Below are 18,445 nucleotides of genomic sequence, written 5' to 3'. Positions count from 1 at the left end.
CGAGCCTGCACCGCCATTCAATATGATCATGGCTGATCACCCAACTCAGTATCCTGTACCTGCCTTCTCTCCATACCCCCTGATCCCTTTAGCCACAAGGGCCACATCTAACTCCCTCTTAAATATAGCCAATGGACTGGCCTCAACTACCTTCTGCGGGAGAGAATTCCAGATTCACCACTCTCTGTGTGAAAAAAGTTTTCCTCATCTCGGTCCTAAAAGATTTCCCCCTTATCCTTAAACTGTGACCCCTTGTTCTGGACTTCCCCAACATCGGGAACAATCTTCCTGCATCTAGCCTGTCCAACCCCTTAAGAATTTTGTAAGTTTCTATAAGATCCCCCCCTCAATCTTCTAAATTCTAGCGAGTACAAACCGAGTCTATCCAGTCTTTCTTCATATGAAAGTCCTGACATCCCAGGAATCAGTCTGGTGAACCTTCTCTGTACTCCCTCTATGGCAAGAATGTCTTTCCTCAGATTAGGAGACCAAAAAAGATTAGGAGAACCACAAGTTATCCCACAGAAAGTATAGGAGATATCTGACAAGTGAGACAGATTTTGAAATGATGCATTCCGTGTGCCTTTTATGCATGACTTTTGTGCAATCCCTGTGCATGGAGTTCTCAGTACCATCCCAAATCCTCTTGCTGCTGTTGTGTAAGGTAGGTAATGTCTACTGTGCTTCTTCCACTTGGTAGACTTTGCCAAAGTTTTATATCTTTTCCCATCCTGCCATTGACCTTCATATCCATGTAGTGACAGGTCTTCACTAAATTAAAAAAAACACCACCTAATTACTCATTCGCACTTCAGTACGAGTGGAATATTACTCATCAATCATCTACTCAGTGTCAAGTGGTCAAAAGGTGATGAGCAGCAACACTTCAATTAATATTTAGGATATCATTTACACATGACTCCCATTGTTTAGAACGGAGGCCTCTCCTTTATGAAAAGAAATGTAATGTCCATTAGCAGTTGTGCCTATACAATTTGATAGAATTCTTCATCTTCTCTAGTTTTCATTAATGTTAAACGCCTCAAAGACCTATTGATATAATAGTAAGGGCCACAATTGTACAAGATATGTTCATCACTCAGTACTCACGGTAGTCCCATGCCCTCCTTGTCTCCCTGGTGCTAGTGACATAATAAGGATAATAGAATAAGGAGTAAACCATTTAGAATGGAGACGAGGAAAGTGGGGGGGGGGGGGGGGGGGGGGGGGGGGGGGGGTGGTTGGGGGGGGAGGGGTACTTAATTAGAGCAAACAGAATATACTGGCAGACTCAGCAGATCAGGAAAGAGCCGCCAGGAAGAAACCTGAGTGCCAGTGCCTCCTATTGAGGCAATGGCGAATTGCAGGAAGAAACCTGAGATCACCACACCTTCTCCTTTGAAGACCAGGACTAATCTGCTGGACCAAGTGTGAGATTGCCAGCATCATCGCACATAGCACTCTGATGGTGGGGGACAGTGCAGTGCAGCACTGAACTTTCTTATCACTGTAAATAAAATTAATCACGCAAATTCACCTTACTGAGTGTCGGTGTGATCACTGGCGAACACAGAATCATTTCCGGCACCACACATCTCTGTTTTCAAACAACACCTTCTACTTGCATCTCCTCCAGACAGATCAGATGTGACAAACAAGCCTTCATCATTCTCTCTCAGTCAGCAGATGATTCACTCTTCCATATGTTTGTGTTGTACGAATGCATCATCTGTGCTGATGAATGGACCTGAGGTTCCTATTGCCAACTTGAAGGTGCCTTTGAATATTCATGGACCAGGGATTCCTTACCATCAAAGGGCTTTTACACTTTCTCAAGGAAGCTTAGAGAATGTTCTTCAAACAATTCTCCTGTTCTACTTGTATTATTTTGCCAGGATAAAATGTATGACTCAGAGTCTGAAGAAGGGTCTCGACCCGAAATGTCACCTATTCCTTCGCTCCATAGATGCTGCCTCACCCGCTGAGTTTCTCCAGCACTTTTGTCTAGAGGAAGTAATATGGTAGGTTTAATGCTTCCTCTGCAGGATGGTCTTTGACCACGATGCACATGATTATTTATTCGCTGAGTGAGAGGTATAACCGTGGAACCATTGACCACGTGGAAACATAACTGCATGACTCTTTTGCTCAAGGGATAAATAAGCAAAGACACTAGGACAGCTTCACCAGGTGTTTTTTCAGCACTATTTTTTAAAGGACATCGATGACTCAACACTGTCCTTATTGGGAACCTTTCAAAATACTCTGAAGAAAATAATTTGTGTGCCTAGTTTCATTTGACATATTTAAATTTTGTGCTTATATCCTCCAGTTGTTGATTCACAATTTATGCTAAGTATCCCGCACTTGTTTCGATTATCCTTTCCTTTTACAGGCATCACAGTAGATCATATTGAGTAAGTGCAGCCGCAAGTTTAGAATAGCCTTACACCTAACAAAATTGCCATAAAAATACATCAAAAGGCAAACTAAATTGTACAGGCTACGTTGTATTTCCTATCAATGTAGATTGGAGATTGATGTTCCAGGTTAGGATCCCTCTTGAAATGGTTTGAGCAAGGCCTGACTGTGCCATATTGAGGTGTTTATAGTTTAGCTGCATTGTGTAGTTAAGAATCCTGGTCCAGAGGTGGACTGAGTCACCAACTGGCTGGCAGGCAGGAGAGAGATTTCAGAAGGTGGGAGTTTACCAGTCAGGAGACTCATTAAACCGGGTAAGTTGTTTAATTGATTCTTTCTTGGGATGTGGCTATGTGTATTGGCATTAACCAACCTTCACAATACGACCAGACCTAAGAAGACAGTTACAACTCAAACATATTGCGAGGTCTACATAGAAACATAGAAACATAGAAATTAGGTGCAGGAGTAGGCCATTCGGCCCTTCGATCCTGCACCGCCATTCAATATGATCATGGCTGATCATCCATCTCAGTATCCCGTACCTGCCCTCTCTCCATACCCCCCGATCCCCTTAGCCACAAGGGCCACATCTAACTCCCTCTTAAATATAGCCAATGAACTGGCCTCCACTATCCTCTGTGGCAGAGAGTTCCAGAGATTCACCACTCTCTGTGTGAAAAAAGTTCTTCTCATCTCGGTTTTAAAGGATTTCCCCTTTATCCTTAAGCTGTGACCCCCTTGTCCTGGACTTCCCTAACATCGGGAACAATCTTCCTGCATCTAGCCTGTCCAAACCCTTAAGAATTTTGTAAGTTTCTATAAGGATCCCCTCTCAATCTCCTAAATTCTAGAGAGTATAAACCAAGTCTATCCAGTCTTTCTTCATAAGACAGTCCTGACATCCCAGGAATCAGTCTGGTGAACCGTCTCTGCACTCCCTCTATGGCAATAATGTCCTTCCTCAGATTTGGAGACCAAAACTGTACGCAATACACCAGGTGTGGTCTCACCTAGACCCTGTACAACTGCAGTAGAACCTCCCTGCTCCTATACTCAAATCCTTTTGCAATGAAAGCTAACATACCATTCGCTTTCTTTACTGCCTGCTGCACCTGCATGCCTACCTTCAATGACTGGTGTACCATGACACCCAGGTCTCGCTGCATCTCCCCCTTTCCCAATCGGCCACCATTTAGATAATAGTCTGCTTTCCTATTTTTGCCACCAAAATGGATAACCTCACATTTATCCACATTATACTGCATCTGCCAAACATTTGCCCACTCACCCAGCCTATCCAAGTCACCTTGCAGTCTCCTAGCATCCTCCTCACAGCTAACACTGCCCCCCAGCTTAGTGTCATCCGCAAACTTGGAGATATTGCCTTCAATTCCCTCATCCAGACCATTGATATATATTGTAAATAGCTGGGGTCCCAGCACTGAGCCTTGCGGTACCCCACTAGTCACTGCCTGCCATTGTGAAAAGGACCCGTTTACTCCTACTCTTTGTTTCCGTTTTGTCAGCCAATTCTCTATCCACATCAATACTGAACCCCCAATGCCTTTTGCTTTAAGTTTGTATACTAATCTCTTATGTGGGACCTTGTCAAAAGCCTTCTGGAAGTCCAGATACACCACATCCACTGGTTCTCCCCTATCCACGCTACTAGTTACATCCTCGAAAAATTCTATAAGATTCGTCAGACATGATTTACCTTTCGTAAATCCATGCTGACTTTGTCCAATGATTTCACCACTTTCCAAATGTGCTGCTATCCCATCTTTAATAACTGACTCTAGCAGTTTCCCCACTACCGATGTTAGACTAACTGGTCTGTAATTCCCCATTTTCTCTCTCCCTCCCTTCTTAAAAAGTGGGGTTACATTTGCTACCCGCCAATCTTCAGGAACTATTCCAGAATCTAAAGAGTTTTGAAAGATTATTACTAATGCATCCACTATTTCTGGAGCTACTTCCTTAAGTACTCTGGGATGCAGCCTATCTGGCCCTGGGGACTTATCGGCCTTTAATCCATTCAATTTACCACTTCCCGACTAACCTGGAATTTCACTCAATTCCTCCAACTCCCTTGACCCGCGGTCCCCTGCTATTTCCGGCAAATTATTTATGTCTTTCTTAGTGAAGTCTAGTGTCATTTACTGGCCACAAGATAAATAGATACAATACTTGAGAGCAATTTTTAGAGCAATATAATACCATAAATAGACAATAGACAATAGACAATAGGCGCAAAAGTAGGCCATTCGAGCCAGCACCGCCATTCAATGTGATCATGGTTGATCATCCCCAATCAGTACCCCGTTCCTGCCATCTCCCCATATCCCCTGACTCCACTATCTTTAAGAGCCCTATCTAGCTCTGGCCTCCACCACCCTCTGAGCAGAGAATGCCACAGACTCACAACTCTCTGTGTGAAAAAGTGTTTCCTCATCTCCATTCTAAATGGCTTAGCCCTTATTCTTAAACAGTGGCCCTTGGTTCTGGACTTCCCCAACTCTTGTTTCGCCAATATTTATGCACCTGGAATTCTCATGCAACTGGCCAGGATTTCTAAGAAGATTAATCCTTTAACTAGGACTCATAAAAGTTCTGTTGAACATGATGAACATGTGATTAGAGTATCCACAGTATTGTGAATAAATTGCACTGGCCTGTGACATTTAGAACTAAGTGATTTTTGTGTAACTAATTCTAGTTTAAGCAATATGCAAAAACGTCTGTGCAAGGCAAATGTAAAATTATCTAAAAATGTTCAAACCGTGAATGTTATTTCAGCTGTCACATAAAATAAAGGTGAAAAGACATTTTAAATGTATTTATGTTTATGCATAAGGTCAAGAGTCAAAAGCGATTATTTGTCATATGTATTGCCAACAGAACAATGCTTAATATTGGAATTCTTAATGCAGCGGCACAACAGGCCTGTAAGCACAATATAAATAGATGATATATAATAAACAAAGATTCAATGCATTATTACCAACATTATTAGTGCAAAAAAGGCCAAAGTCACAGCCATAGACAGTCCATAGTTCATAGGCTGAAGGGCGGAACACCTTTTTTGGCATTTGGCACCATGCGTTGGTGACTACAGTCATTCATTTGATTAATTTTTGCTGTATTTTATGTTAATACTGTTTAGAACATGATTTTGTGTTTTATTCAGGTTAATGTTTCTAAACTGGTTCTGAATGGAAACCCAAATTTCACATGATTCCAAAGGATACTGTGAACTGTGAACTTTGAATAATTAGGAGGCCTGCTGTCAATGATCAGGGCATCACAATCCTTCCTAATCCTGGGAGTTAAAATAGTGGACAGCAGGACTGTGACATTCAATTCAATTCAATTCAAGTTTATTCATCACATAGACATACGGGATGTGCAGTGAAATGAAAAGTGGCAATGCTTGCGGATTGTGCAAAAAAACTACAAAACAGAATGGAACAGAATCACATATTCACATATAACATATTAGTGGGAGGAAAAAAAGAAAAAACAGCAATTTTTAAAAGACACCACACAACAGTAAATTGGTACAGTAAAGTTAGTCCCTGATGAGTTTACAGTCCAAATGGCCTCTGGGAAGAAACTACTTCTCATCCTCTCCGTTTTCACAGCATGGCAATGGAGGCATTTGCCTGACTGTAGCAGCTGGAACAGTCCATTGCTGGGGTGGAAGGGTTCTCCCATGATCGTGTTGGCTCTGGAGTTGCACCTTTTGATGTATAGTTCCTGCAGGGGGGCAAGTGTAGTTCCATAGTGCATTCGGCTGCAGAGCCTTCTTGTCCTGGGCAGAGCAGTTCCCAAGCCAAATCGGGATGTTTCAGGACAAGATGCTTTCCACAGCCGCTGAGTAGAAGCACTGGAGGATCCTCAGAGACACTCTGAATTTCCTCAATTGCCTGAGGTGGTAAAGGCGCTGCCTTGCCTTACTCACCAGTGCTGCAGCGTGTGATGTCCATGTCAGATCCTCTGAGATGTGGACTCCCAGGTATTTAACGCAGCTCACCCTATCCACAGTATCCCCATTTATCTTCAATGGTGTGTATGACCACGGATGATGTGCCCTCCTAAAGTCCACGATCAGCTCCTTCGTTTTTTTTAATATTCAGGAGGAGGCTGCCCTGGAGGAGGATCAGCCACCTCCTCCCGGTAGGCCTTCTCATCATTATCGGAGATCAGGCCCACCACCATAGTGTCATCAGCAAACTTGATTATACCGTTGCTGAACCTAGCCACACAGTCATGTGTGTACAGGGAGTACAGTAGGGGCTGAGGATGCAACCCTGAGGGGATCCTGTGCTCAGGGTGAGGGATTTTGATGTATTTCCTCCCATCTTGACTACCTGGGGCCTGGCGGTGAGAAAGTCCCGGACCCAGGCACACAGGAGGGTGTTGAGCCCCAATTCCAGCAGCTTCTCAGCCAGTCTGGTGGGGACTATCGTGTTGAAGGCTGAACTGAAGTCTATGAACAGCATCCTCACATAGCCCCCCTTCTGGCTGTCAAGGTGAGAGAGAGCGGTGTGCATAATCTGGGAGACGGCATCGTCCGTGGATCTGTTCGGACGGTATGCGATGGCAAGCCCTCTGCTCCATTTGTTACTCCCTTGCAATATTGCCATCGCAGTAGTGGGTAGAAGTCAAATTGGGGCAAAAATATCATTGAACAATGATGAAGCAAATGTCCATCACCTTCAAAGTTGATGAGACTGCAGGATGATGGCTGAAAATAGAAGCTACGCAACCACAAAAGAACAGCAGTGACAGGCAGTTTTAATGTCTGATGTTAAACCTGATTTTATTATACTTCCTTGCTATCTGGGAAACATGTTTGCAAATCACTGCCAGTTTCTGAAAGGATCCGTCGCAACAGAAGCCTTCACATGAAGCTGCAAAGAAATTCATTGCCTGTGCCAAAAGGTAAAAGTGAATCATTTACAATATTGCATTCTTAGGGGCATGTTATTGTCAGAGTAAACATTTTAACTGGTGAGTCAGCAATTTACAGCTGATTTATGAATCCATCCTGTGCACAGTTATCTCATTATCTCATTCTCATGGAGCTCAAGCCGACAATATGTTCCCTATAGCTTTGACTCTGATGAAACAAGAGCCATGGTGCTGTGAGGTTTATAATTAGTTACAAACACTTTAAATAAAGACGTTAGCGTCTGGCTTCAGAGATACTGCTGCAGGCCTGAGACAACTCAAATTCAGCTTGAAGTGTGTTTTTTTCCCTGGCACTTTATCTGATTCTTCCAAATTAATTACATTCATGAATTATTTAACAGGACGGTTAGCACATGTCACTGTAAAAGCACAAAAATCTCATTAGCAGAAAAAAGCCAATGATCTTACAGCAACAGATTTGCATATCAAGGAATAATTTAATGTTCAGGAGAAAAAAAGGAGTCAATACAGGGAAAGAGTGGCTGACAGCATTTCTAGCTCGGTACATCATTAGATGTGAGCAAAATTGAATTAGTTACACAGATTTTTCCCCTGGCTTGGCAGCTATCTCGGTCCTACATTGCTGCCTGTTCAGTCAGCTGCCACAACAATCTCTCATCATACAGGAGATTTTGGCTGCAGAATGACAGCTTTTGCTTCCCTTCATTCCTCTGTGGACATGTTAAACTTCATCAGTGGCCTTCTATTTCACCTCCATTTCTTCTCTGGCTGACTGCATCCTGAATTTAGCAGAGCAGGTGTATTTGAACACTTCTGTCATTTTGTCCTTGCTGACCTACCGTCTCATTGAAAAGTAGCAGCATATTGGACCCAGTGTTTTTGAAGACTGGGTCATTATGGGAACTAGATCGCATGGTGTTCTGAGCTTGGTTCTTTTAGCTGCTTCAAATTATTACTGTTTAAACCCAGATTGAAATACTGCCACATCAAATAAATAAAATAGCAGCAGAGGAACAATCTATCAGTGTAGATTTATCTACATGCCTTTTTAACAAGATCTTTAGGTTACAAAGAACACAGTTAGAATTTCACTACAAATGCCTGCCATATCCCTTTGTGTGCCAGGAATTGCTACATATTACGATCAGTCAAAAATGATTTAGCTGATTTGTGTACTGCTTAATGATCACTATGTATAACTTGTTGAATGACTTCCAGCTATAAAGACATAAAGATCCAATAAATAAACCCTGTTCTGTGCTGATCTGAGGCAGAGCATGGTGTGTGAAGAGGTTTAGTAGTTTCCCTCAACTTTCTCAGTATTTTCTCGATCGCTCATAATGTCATGCAAACTTACATATGGGGAATGTTAACCATGTTAAGCCTTTGGAAAACATCAGCATTTTCTAGCAGAAGGCGCATCAGTTGCTGCCTTAAAATGCCAGAGACCCAGGTTTGATCTTGACCGTGGGTGCTGTCGAAACAGAGTGTGTACGTTCATCCTGTGACCACATGGGTTTTCTCTGAGTGCTCCTCCAGTTTCCTCCCACACTCCAAAGACGTACGTTTGTAGGTTTGGCTTATGTAAATTGTATATTACCCCTCGTGTGTAGGATAGTGCTAGTGTATGGGGTGATAGCTGGTCGGTGTGGGCTCGGTGGGCCAAAGGGACTGTTTCCACATTGTATCGCTTAAGTAAGGTTAAAATCCCAACCTTCTGGAAACAAAGTGAACAGGGAATTTATAGGGAAATATGAACTCATTTAAAACTAAATTACCAAATATTTCAATTATAGACAATAGTCAATACACAATAGGTGCAGGAGTAGGCCATTCGGCCCTTCGAGCCAACACCGCCATTCACTTTAATGCAGTGCTGGCCATCAGATAAGCACTTTTGAACCAAGACCCTTCTTACCTCTTTCAGTGAATGTATCAAGTGCAGTGGTAATCCAGAAACTCTTGATCAATAAATATTCCGCCATCAGCATTCATCACCTTGGCTGTCTGTGGAGCTTACACTGCATAAATTGACCTCTGTGACTGCACTTCAAAGCACTTAATTGGCTATGAAACTCTTTGGGACACCCTGAGGTGATGAAAGGTGCTAGATAAATACAAGTTGTATAATACCTCTATCTGTGTCAGTCCGCACGTAAACCTATAGGTTTATTAGTTTGCAGCATTGCAGGCAAGCTGGAATAATTTGCATGTCTTGCTCTGAAGGAGCTGTTCTGGATTGGGTGAGGTGCTTGTGGTGGTCCAACGGCCAAGGCCAGGTCACCCACAGACACCACATGCACCATATTTAAAGGAAAGCAGCCAGTTTTCAGTAAAGGACCTGTCCCACTGCGGGGAGCTAATTTGTGAGTTTAGAAGAGTTTAGGAGAGTTTTAAAAAGTGTCATGGTTTTGTTGTATCTACCTCCTACGACCTCCTTCGACTATGTAGAGAACCTCCTTATGTAGAAGACCTCTTTTGACCTCCTTCGACTAAGTTGAAGACTAGCTTTGACTAGCTTCGGGAAAATAGGACACCGAATAGTGGCGAGTGAAGACGACCACCTTTGACCTCCCTTTGACTATACTAACACTATCTGCGACCACCTTCGACTACCTTCGAATACCTTCGACAACCTACGATTACCTTAGATTGCCTTTGATTACCTATGAATAACATGACGACCTACTATGACCTACTTCAAATTATCGATTTTTTTCCATGCCGACCAATTTTTACTCGCTGACAATTTTCAACATGCTACAAAATACTCCTCGACCAAACTGAGGTCTCGAGTATGCGGGAACTACTCTCGAGCATGAAGGAGAGTTTCATAGACCTCCTAAGGCAACATGTCGACCATGCTGTGAGTTTGAGTCGAGCGCAAACTCTTCTAAACTCGCAAATTAGGTCCCCGCAGTGGGACAGGCCTTTAACTGTGAGCACTGAATTATTTTTAGTCCTTCCAAACAACTTTGTGGGAAAACCAAGACTCTACAGAAATCCAATGAACAGCAAAATTGGTTATGGAGCCTGTAGACAAGAGACAGTTTGGCCAAACCTACCTCCCCCAGATGCCAGAACTAATGTATTAACCACTCCCCTGTTCTGGAAATGTGTCAAGAGTCAAAAATAAGTTAAACAAGTAACAAAAAGTGGATACAAATATGAGAAGTTTGCATCCATGCGAGAAAGCTATCGAAGAGATGATTTTAAAATTGTTCTCAGTAAAAGCATCCGCTAATTTTATGGAGTAATTGCACCATCAACCACTCATATCTGGGCAGGGCCCACTGACTCAACACCATTTGAAACTGATTATTAATTATGTCCTGCCTCATTTACAAACCAGAATAGATGTTGCTATTTATATAAACCTTTTGCATATTATTCTACCCAAGAACAGCTGAAGATCACAATCAAGACATTCTAGTATGATTCTGAACACATTTTATGCACATGCTAAAATATACTGTACCTACTAAAATTTTAAATGATTATTATTACATGATCGCCTGTATTGATGATGCACTGATGAAGGTCGTTTGTAGTATGCAGTAATTCTAATGGGCATGCAAAATACAATCACCATCATTTTTCCATTCAGATTTCATGCTTTCTGAATAGTGATTTTTTGAAGGAGCTAACTGAAGGAGCTAGCCACACCTTTTGGTCGCCAAGTCCAGCAATGAAGGCAGACTGGTGGTTCACAGTGCATCCTTCTACAAATGTACATTTTTGGCCACATGCTCACCTCTTGATTCAGGTCATCCAGCCCCAGCTCATCTGCTGCTGAAACTCTCACTGTGTCTTTTTATGTCTTCTGTTTGCCTTTCCAACATTCTACAGAAGAGCCCATGATTTGGTTTGATTTATTATTGTCACATGTACCGACATACAGTGAAAAGCTTTTTTTTGTGTGCTATCCAATTAAATCAGATAATACCATATATGAATACAATCAAGTCAAACACAAGTAAGGTATAGTTTTCAGATTTGTAGTATTACAGTTCAAGAGAAAAGTCTAATGACCACAATGAGGTAGGTTGGAGGGCTGGGACTACACCCTAGCCAAATGAAGAACCTTTCAGAAGTCTCATGACAGAGGTGAAGAAACTGTTCCTGCATCTGGCGGTATGTGTTGCATTCTAACCTCTGCAAATTTGTTGACTCCTCATCCCTGTGCTCACGGATCCACAGTGGTTCCATGTGAAACAATGCCTCAATTTTAAAATTCTGATCTTCCTTTTCAGCTTCATCCACAGCCTCAGTCCTCTCTACCTCTGTAATCTCATTTTGCATTAAAACACTCTCAAATATCAATGCTCACCAATCCACTGCCACAGACAGTTGTGGTGGTGGAGGTTGTCAGATTCTTGATTAGTAAGGATGTTTGGAATTATGGGGAGAAGGTAGGAGAATGGGATTGAGAGGGAAAGATAGATGTTATGATTGAATGGCAGAGTAAACTTGATGGGCTGAATGGCCCAATTCTGCTCCTAGAACCTATGCACATGAATCCCAATCACTTTGTATATGGTTGCCATTCCTTCTGCTGCCAGCATCCACAGTCTTGGCATTCGCCTTGAACTTCTTCAATACCTTACATTTCTCATAAAAGAAGTTACATTTAACTTATACAAGTTATTGAACATCTCTAAATGTCTTGGAACGTCTTGGAAATGTATTGCAAGGTCCCTTGCAGTCAGAAACGGGTGAATTGATCATGGGGAACAAGGACATGGCAGACCAATTGAATAACTACTTTGGTTGTGTCTTCACTAAGGAAGACATAGAAAATCTGCCGGAAATAGCAGGGACCGGGGGTCAAATGAGATGGAGGAACTGAGTGAAATCCAGGTTAGCCGGGAAGTTGTGTTAGGTAAATTGAATGGATTAAAGTACAATAAATCCCCAGGGCCAGATAGGCTGCATCCTAGAGTACTTAAGGAAGTAGCCCCAGAAATAGTGGATGCATTAGTGATAATTTTTCAAAACTCTTTAGATTCTGGAGTAGTTCCTGAGGATTGGAGGGTAGCTAATGTAACACTACTTTTTAAAAAGGGAGGGAGAGAGAAAATGGGGAATTACAGACCAGTTAGTCTAACGTCGGTAGTGGGGAAACTGCTAGAATCAGTTATTCTATTCAGTTATTAATCAGTTAATCAGTTATCAGATGGGATAGCAGCACATTTGGAAAGTGGTGAAATCATTGGACAAAGTCTGCATGGATTTATGAAGGGTAAATCATGTCTGACGAATCTTATAGAATTTTTTGAGGATGTAACTAGTAGAGTGGATAAGGGAGAACCAGTGGATGTGTTATATCTGGACTTTCAGAAGGCTTTCGACAAGGTCCCACATAAGAGATTAGTATACAAACTTAAAGCACACGGTATTGGGGGTTCAGTATTGATGTGGATAGAGAACTGGTTGGCAGACAGGAAGCAAAGCGTAGGAGTAAACGGGTCCTTTTCACAATGGCAGGCAGTGACTAGTGGGGTACCGCAAGGCTCAGTTCTGGGACCCCAGCTATTTATGATATATATTAATGATTTGGACAAGGGAATTGAATGCAACATCTCCAGGTTTGCGGATGACACGTAGCTGGGGAGCAGTGTTAGTTGTGAGGAGGATGCAAGGAGGCTGCAAGGTGAATTGGATAGGCTGGGTGAGTGGGCAAATGCATGGCAGATGCAGTATAACGTGGATAAATGTGAGGTTATCCACTTTGGTGGCAAAAACAGGAAAGTAGATTATTATCTGAATGGTGGCCGATTAGGAAAGGGGGAGATGCAACGAGACCTTGGTGTCATGGTACACCAGTCATTAAAAGTAGGCATGAAGGTGCAGCAGGCAGTGAAGAAGGTGAATGGTATGTTAGCATTCATAGCAAAAGGATTTGAGTATAGGAGCAGGGAGGTTCAGGGTCTTGGTGAGACCACACCAGGAGTATTGCGTACAGTTTTGATCTTCTAACCTGAGGAAAGACATTCTTTCCATAGAGGGGGTACAGAGAAGGTTCACCAGACTGATTCCTGGGATGGGAGGGATAAAATTGGTCCATTGGAGAGACAGAGTGGACAGCTATCTGCAGAGCCAAAAGAGATGGGGGAGATATTGAACAATTTTCTTTCTTCGGTATTCACCAAGGAGAAGGATATTGAATTATGTGAGGTAAGGGAAACTAGTAGAGTAGCTATGGATACTATGAGGTTCAAAGTAAAAGAAGTACTGACACTTTTGAAAAATATAAAAGTGGATAAGTCTCCAGGTCCTGACAGGATATTCCCTAGGACATTGAGGGAAGTTAGTGTAGAAATAGCCGGGGCTATGACAGAAATATTTCAAATGTCATTAGAAACGGGAATAGTCCCCGAGGATTGGCGTACTGCGCATGTTGTTCCATTGTTTAAAAAGGGTTCTAAGATTAAACCTAGCAATTATAGACCTGTTAGTTTGACTTCAGTGGTGGGCAAATTAATGGAAAAGATACTTAGAGACAATATATATAAGCATCTAGATAAACAGGGTCTGATTAGGAACAGTCAACATGGATTTGTGCCTGGAAGGTCATGTTTGACTAATCTTCTTGAATTTTTTGAAGAGGTTACTAGGGAAAATTGACGAGGGTAAAGCAGTGGATGTTGTCTATATGGACTTTAGTAAGGCCTTTGACAAGGTTCCTCATGGAAGGTTGGTTAAGAAGGTTCAACTGTTGGGTATAAATGCAGGAATAGCAAGATGGATTCAACAGTGGCTGAATGGGAGAAGCCAGAGGGTAATGGTGGATGGCTGTTTATCGGGTTGGAGGCAGGTGACTAGTGGGGTGCCTCAGGGATCTGTGTTGGGTCCTTTGTTGTTTGTCATGTACATCAATGATCTGGATGAAGGTGTGGTAAATTGGATTAGTAAGTATGCAGATGATACCAAGATAGGGGGTGTTGTGGATAATGAAGAGGATTTCCAAAGTCTACAGAGTGATTTAGGCCATTTGGAAAAATGGGCTGAAAGATGGCAGATGGAGTTTAATGCTGATAAATGTGAGGTGCTACACCTTGGCAGGACAAATCAAAATAGGACGTACATGGTAAATGGTAGGGAATTGAAGAATACAGTTGAACAGAGGGATCTGTGTATAACCGTGCATAGTTCCTTGAAGGTGGAATCTCATATAGATAGGGTGGTAAAGAAAGCTTTTGGTATGCTAGCCTTTATAATCAGAGCATTGAGTATAGAAGCTGGGATGTAATGTTAAAATTGTACAAGGCATTGGTGAGACCAAATCTGGAGTATGGTGTACAATTTTGGTCGCCCAATTATAGGAAGGATGTCAACAAAATAGAGAGAGTACAGAGGAGATTTATTAGAATGTTGCCTGGGTTTCAACAACTAAGTTACAGAGATAGGTTGAATAAGTTAGGTCTTTATTCTCTGGAGCGCAGAAGGTTAAGGGGGGACCTGATAGAGGTCTTTAAAATGATGAGAGGGATAGACAGAGTTGATGTGGACAAGCTTTTCCCTTTGAGAATAGGGAAGATTCAAACAAGAGGACATGACTTCAGAATTAAGGGCCAGAAGTTTAGGGGTAATATGAGGGGGAACTTCTTTGTGCAGAGAGTGGTGGTGGTGTGGAATGAGCTCCCAGTGGAAGTGGTGGAGGCAGGTTCATTAGTATAATTTAAAAATAAATTGGATAGGCATATGGATGAGAAGGGAATGGAGGGTTATGGTACGAATGCAGGCAGGTGGGACTAAGGGGAAAAAAAAATTGTTCGGCATGGACTTGTAGGGCCGAGATGGCCTGTTTCCGTGCTGTAATTGTTATATGGTTATATGGTTATATGTCAGGACTTTCATATGAAGAAAGACTGGATAGACTCGGTTTGTACTCGCTAGAATTTAGAAGATTGAGGGGGGATCTTATAGAAACTTACAAAATTCTTAAGGGGTTGGACAGGCTAGATGCAGGAAGATTGTTCCCGTGTTGGGGAAGTCCAGAACAAGGGGTCACAATTTAAGGATAAGGGGGAAATCCTTTAGGACCGAGATGAGGAAAACCTTTTTCACACAGAGAGTGGTGAATCTCTGGAATTCTCTGCCGCAGAAGGTAGTTGAGGCCAGTTCATTGACTATATTTAAGAGGGAGTTAGATGTGGCCCTTGTGGCTAAAGGGATCAGTGGGTATGGAGAGAAGGCAGGTACAGGATACCGAGTTGGATGATCAGCCATGATCAAATTGAATGGCAATGCAGGCTCGAAGGGCCGAATGGCCTACTCCTGCACCTATTTTCTATGTTTCTATGTTCTATGGAACATGACTGATGTCACACATTGTTGGAAAAGCCCGCTGTCCTTCGGGACATCTTTATTGCTAAACACACCAGTATTGGTACTCATTGGGATGTTTGCCCTTGCGCACTTTACCATTGCTACCAGGTTTTTATAACATTATAAGAATCAGTGGTCTTTTAAATAACCCATCACAAAGCTTTCAAGACCCTGAAAGCCATTATTTCTAAGTTAGCAGAAAAATATGTGTTGGGTTGCACATCACTTCACAGCCTTGAGAATAATGCGCTCAGTTTGCAATATCCACTGAGGAATAGCATCCTCTGATACCAGAAATCCATTGCTCTTATATTCCACTAATATATGGAGTGATGTGTGAAAATTGAAATATTTAGCATGGTTAAACTGAAATTCTCCTGTCAGGTGGTTACTCAGCCCTTGTGTGGATTTCTTTATGGATTATTTACATTTTGAAATTGTGCATCAATTTGAAGGCATTCAGTGATTCTTGTTTAACATTGGACTGCAAAAACTACTGTTGACTTTGCTGGCAGGACTTCCAGTGTGCATTTCGGAAGCAGCAAATCAATGCTACCTGCCAAGAAACCAATAAATGCTCATAAATCTGCAATGAAATATTTAGTTTAGAGCTGGAGTAGAGCTAATTTTATTGCTTTGGATTTATGACAGCGGAAACTCTGTATTTGGATATAATCAGAATAACAGAACTCACAGCTGAACGTGAAATTCATAGTAAGTTATACTGGTGAACAAATCAATGATTCTTTTGCAACAGAATGTAATAAAACAACAACAACATTGAATTAGCTTGGTAAGCTGTTCAATTGTCTGATAAAAATGTACCCCAGTCTTTTGTAACTGTTTCTAGTACAAATCTGATTTGTCTTTGTTCAATATCAAGATGGCTTATCTAATTTCTATATGAAAAACTGTTACTACCCTGGGAAAATAACCAGAAATGAGCTGATATTAAATATTGTGCTCTATTCTGTATCCTCTTAAGCTTTTTACTGACAAAGAAAATCAGAAAGGCAGCATTATGCACATTATCAAACTCAAGAAGGAGGTGTTGTTGGGGCTCTTGAAGACCATTAAGGTGGATACATTCCCAGGGCCTGTTGGGTTTATATCAGGTTAATGGGACAGGCAAGAGACGAGATTGTAGGGACCTTGACGAAAATCGTTGTATCTTCTGTAAATACAGGGGAGGTCCCGGAGGACTGGAGAATGGCCAAAGTGTTCCTTTGTTTAAGAAGGGAAGTAAAGATAATGTTGGAAATTATAGGCACAGTGGTGTTGCAGTAGAGTTGCTGCCTTATAGTGACAAAGGCCTGGGTTCAAACCCGACTACGGGTGTTTGTCTGTACTGAGTTTGTACGTTCTCCCCGTGACCTGCGTGGGTTTTCTCCAGGACCTCCGGTTTCCTGCCACACCAAAGACTTCCACAGATAGCCATAGTAAAGCAGTGGGCATCGAACAAAGATTAGTTGCCAAGTGAGGATTACTCATTACTTTACTGTGCTTTAATCTAATAACAGACTTTTAAACTGATCATTAGCAGATAAAGTGCTGTGAAAGCAATTAAAATTCTGCTAGGTGCTACAGGCATTTAAACAGTGCCAAATCTATTTAGGCAAATAAATGTATCTTTTTGTCCTCAAATCAAGACCTTTGGGCATTCATATTGGATTGTTGATTTCAATCAAATAATAAATCTGTTTCCAGGGAAAAAATGTTTTGTAAGTATTGAGATTCTATTCTGGAACAGAAACCTTGTGTTTATAGAAATACTCAGTAATGACTTTGTTTTCATTAGTCCTCTGTATTAATTTAAATACTTTAGGTCTGGATACTATAGGCTTACTAGGTAATGGCTTTCCATTTCACAGCATTAATCCACTGAGCAGTAAAGAGAAAATATGTTGTAACCCCGTAACCTGCCTTCACTTAGATTCTGCAACCATGAGGCGTGATACTCTTATTAAGTGGTGAAAAACACATTGTCCAGAATTTATTGCATAGGAATCTATGAGTGAGAGTAAGGGATTAAAAATGCAAATCCAGCTGTCCTTCAGCGAGCTACCTCTGATCTCTTGAATTGTGCGATTGACAACGTATGTGTTGTGCATAGCCCACGCCACCCCTGCTGACCCCCTGCTGGGTCCACGCCACCCTCGCTGACCCCCACTGGGTCTACGTCATCCCCGCTGGGCTCACGCCACCCCCGCAGGCCCACGCCACCCCCACTGACACCCGCTGGGTCCCCGCCACCTCCACGGGGCCCACGCCACCTTCATCCACCCTCCCCCCCGCCCGCTGGGCCCCCGCTGGGCCCGCGCCTCCTTCATCTTCACCCCCCCCGCAAGAAAGAGGGGGGATGTGAGAGGCGGGAGGGGGAGAGAGAGGGGAAGGGAGAGGATAGAGTCATGGGGGAGAGGGAAAGGGGGATTATCTTGAGTGAGATTGCAAAATTAAGGTAGGTTTTAGAGCTATTATATTTTCTCCTCCATATAACCATATAACCATATAACAATTTACAGCACGGACACCGGCCATCTCGGCCCTACAAGTCCGTGCCGAACAACTTTTTTCCCTTAGTCCCACCTGCCTGCGCTCATACCATAACCCTCCATTCCCTTCTCATCCATATGCCTATCCAATTTATTTTTAAATGATACCAATGAACCTGCCTCCACCACTTCCACTGGGAGCTCATTCCACATCGCTACCACTCTCTGAGTAAAGAGGTTCCCCCTCATGTTACCCCTAA

The sequence above is a fragment of the Leucoraja erinacea genome, chromosome 3 (genome assembly GCF_028641065.1).
Source record: "Leucoraja erinacea ecotype New England chromosome 3, Leri_hhj_1, whole genome shotgun sequence".
Taxonomy (NCBI): Eukaryota; Metazoa; Chordata; class Chondrichthyes; order Rajiformes; family Rajidae; genus Leucoraja; species Leucoraja erinaceus.
Note: the sequence above shows the minus strand (reverse complement) of the source record.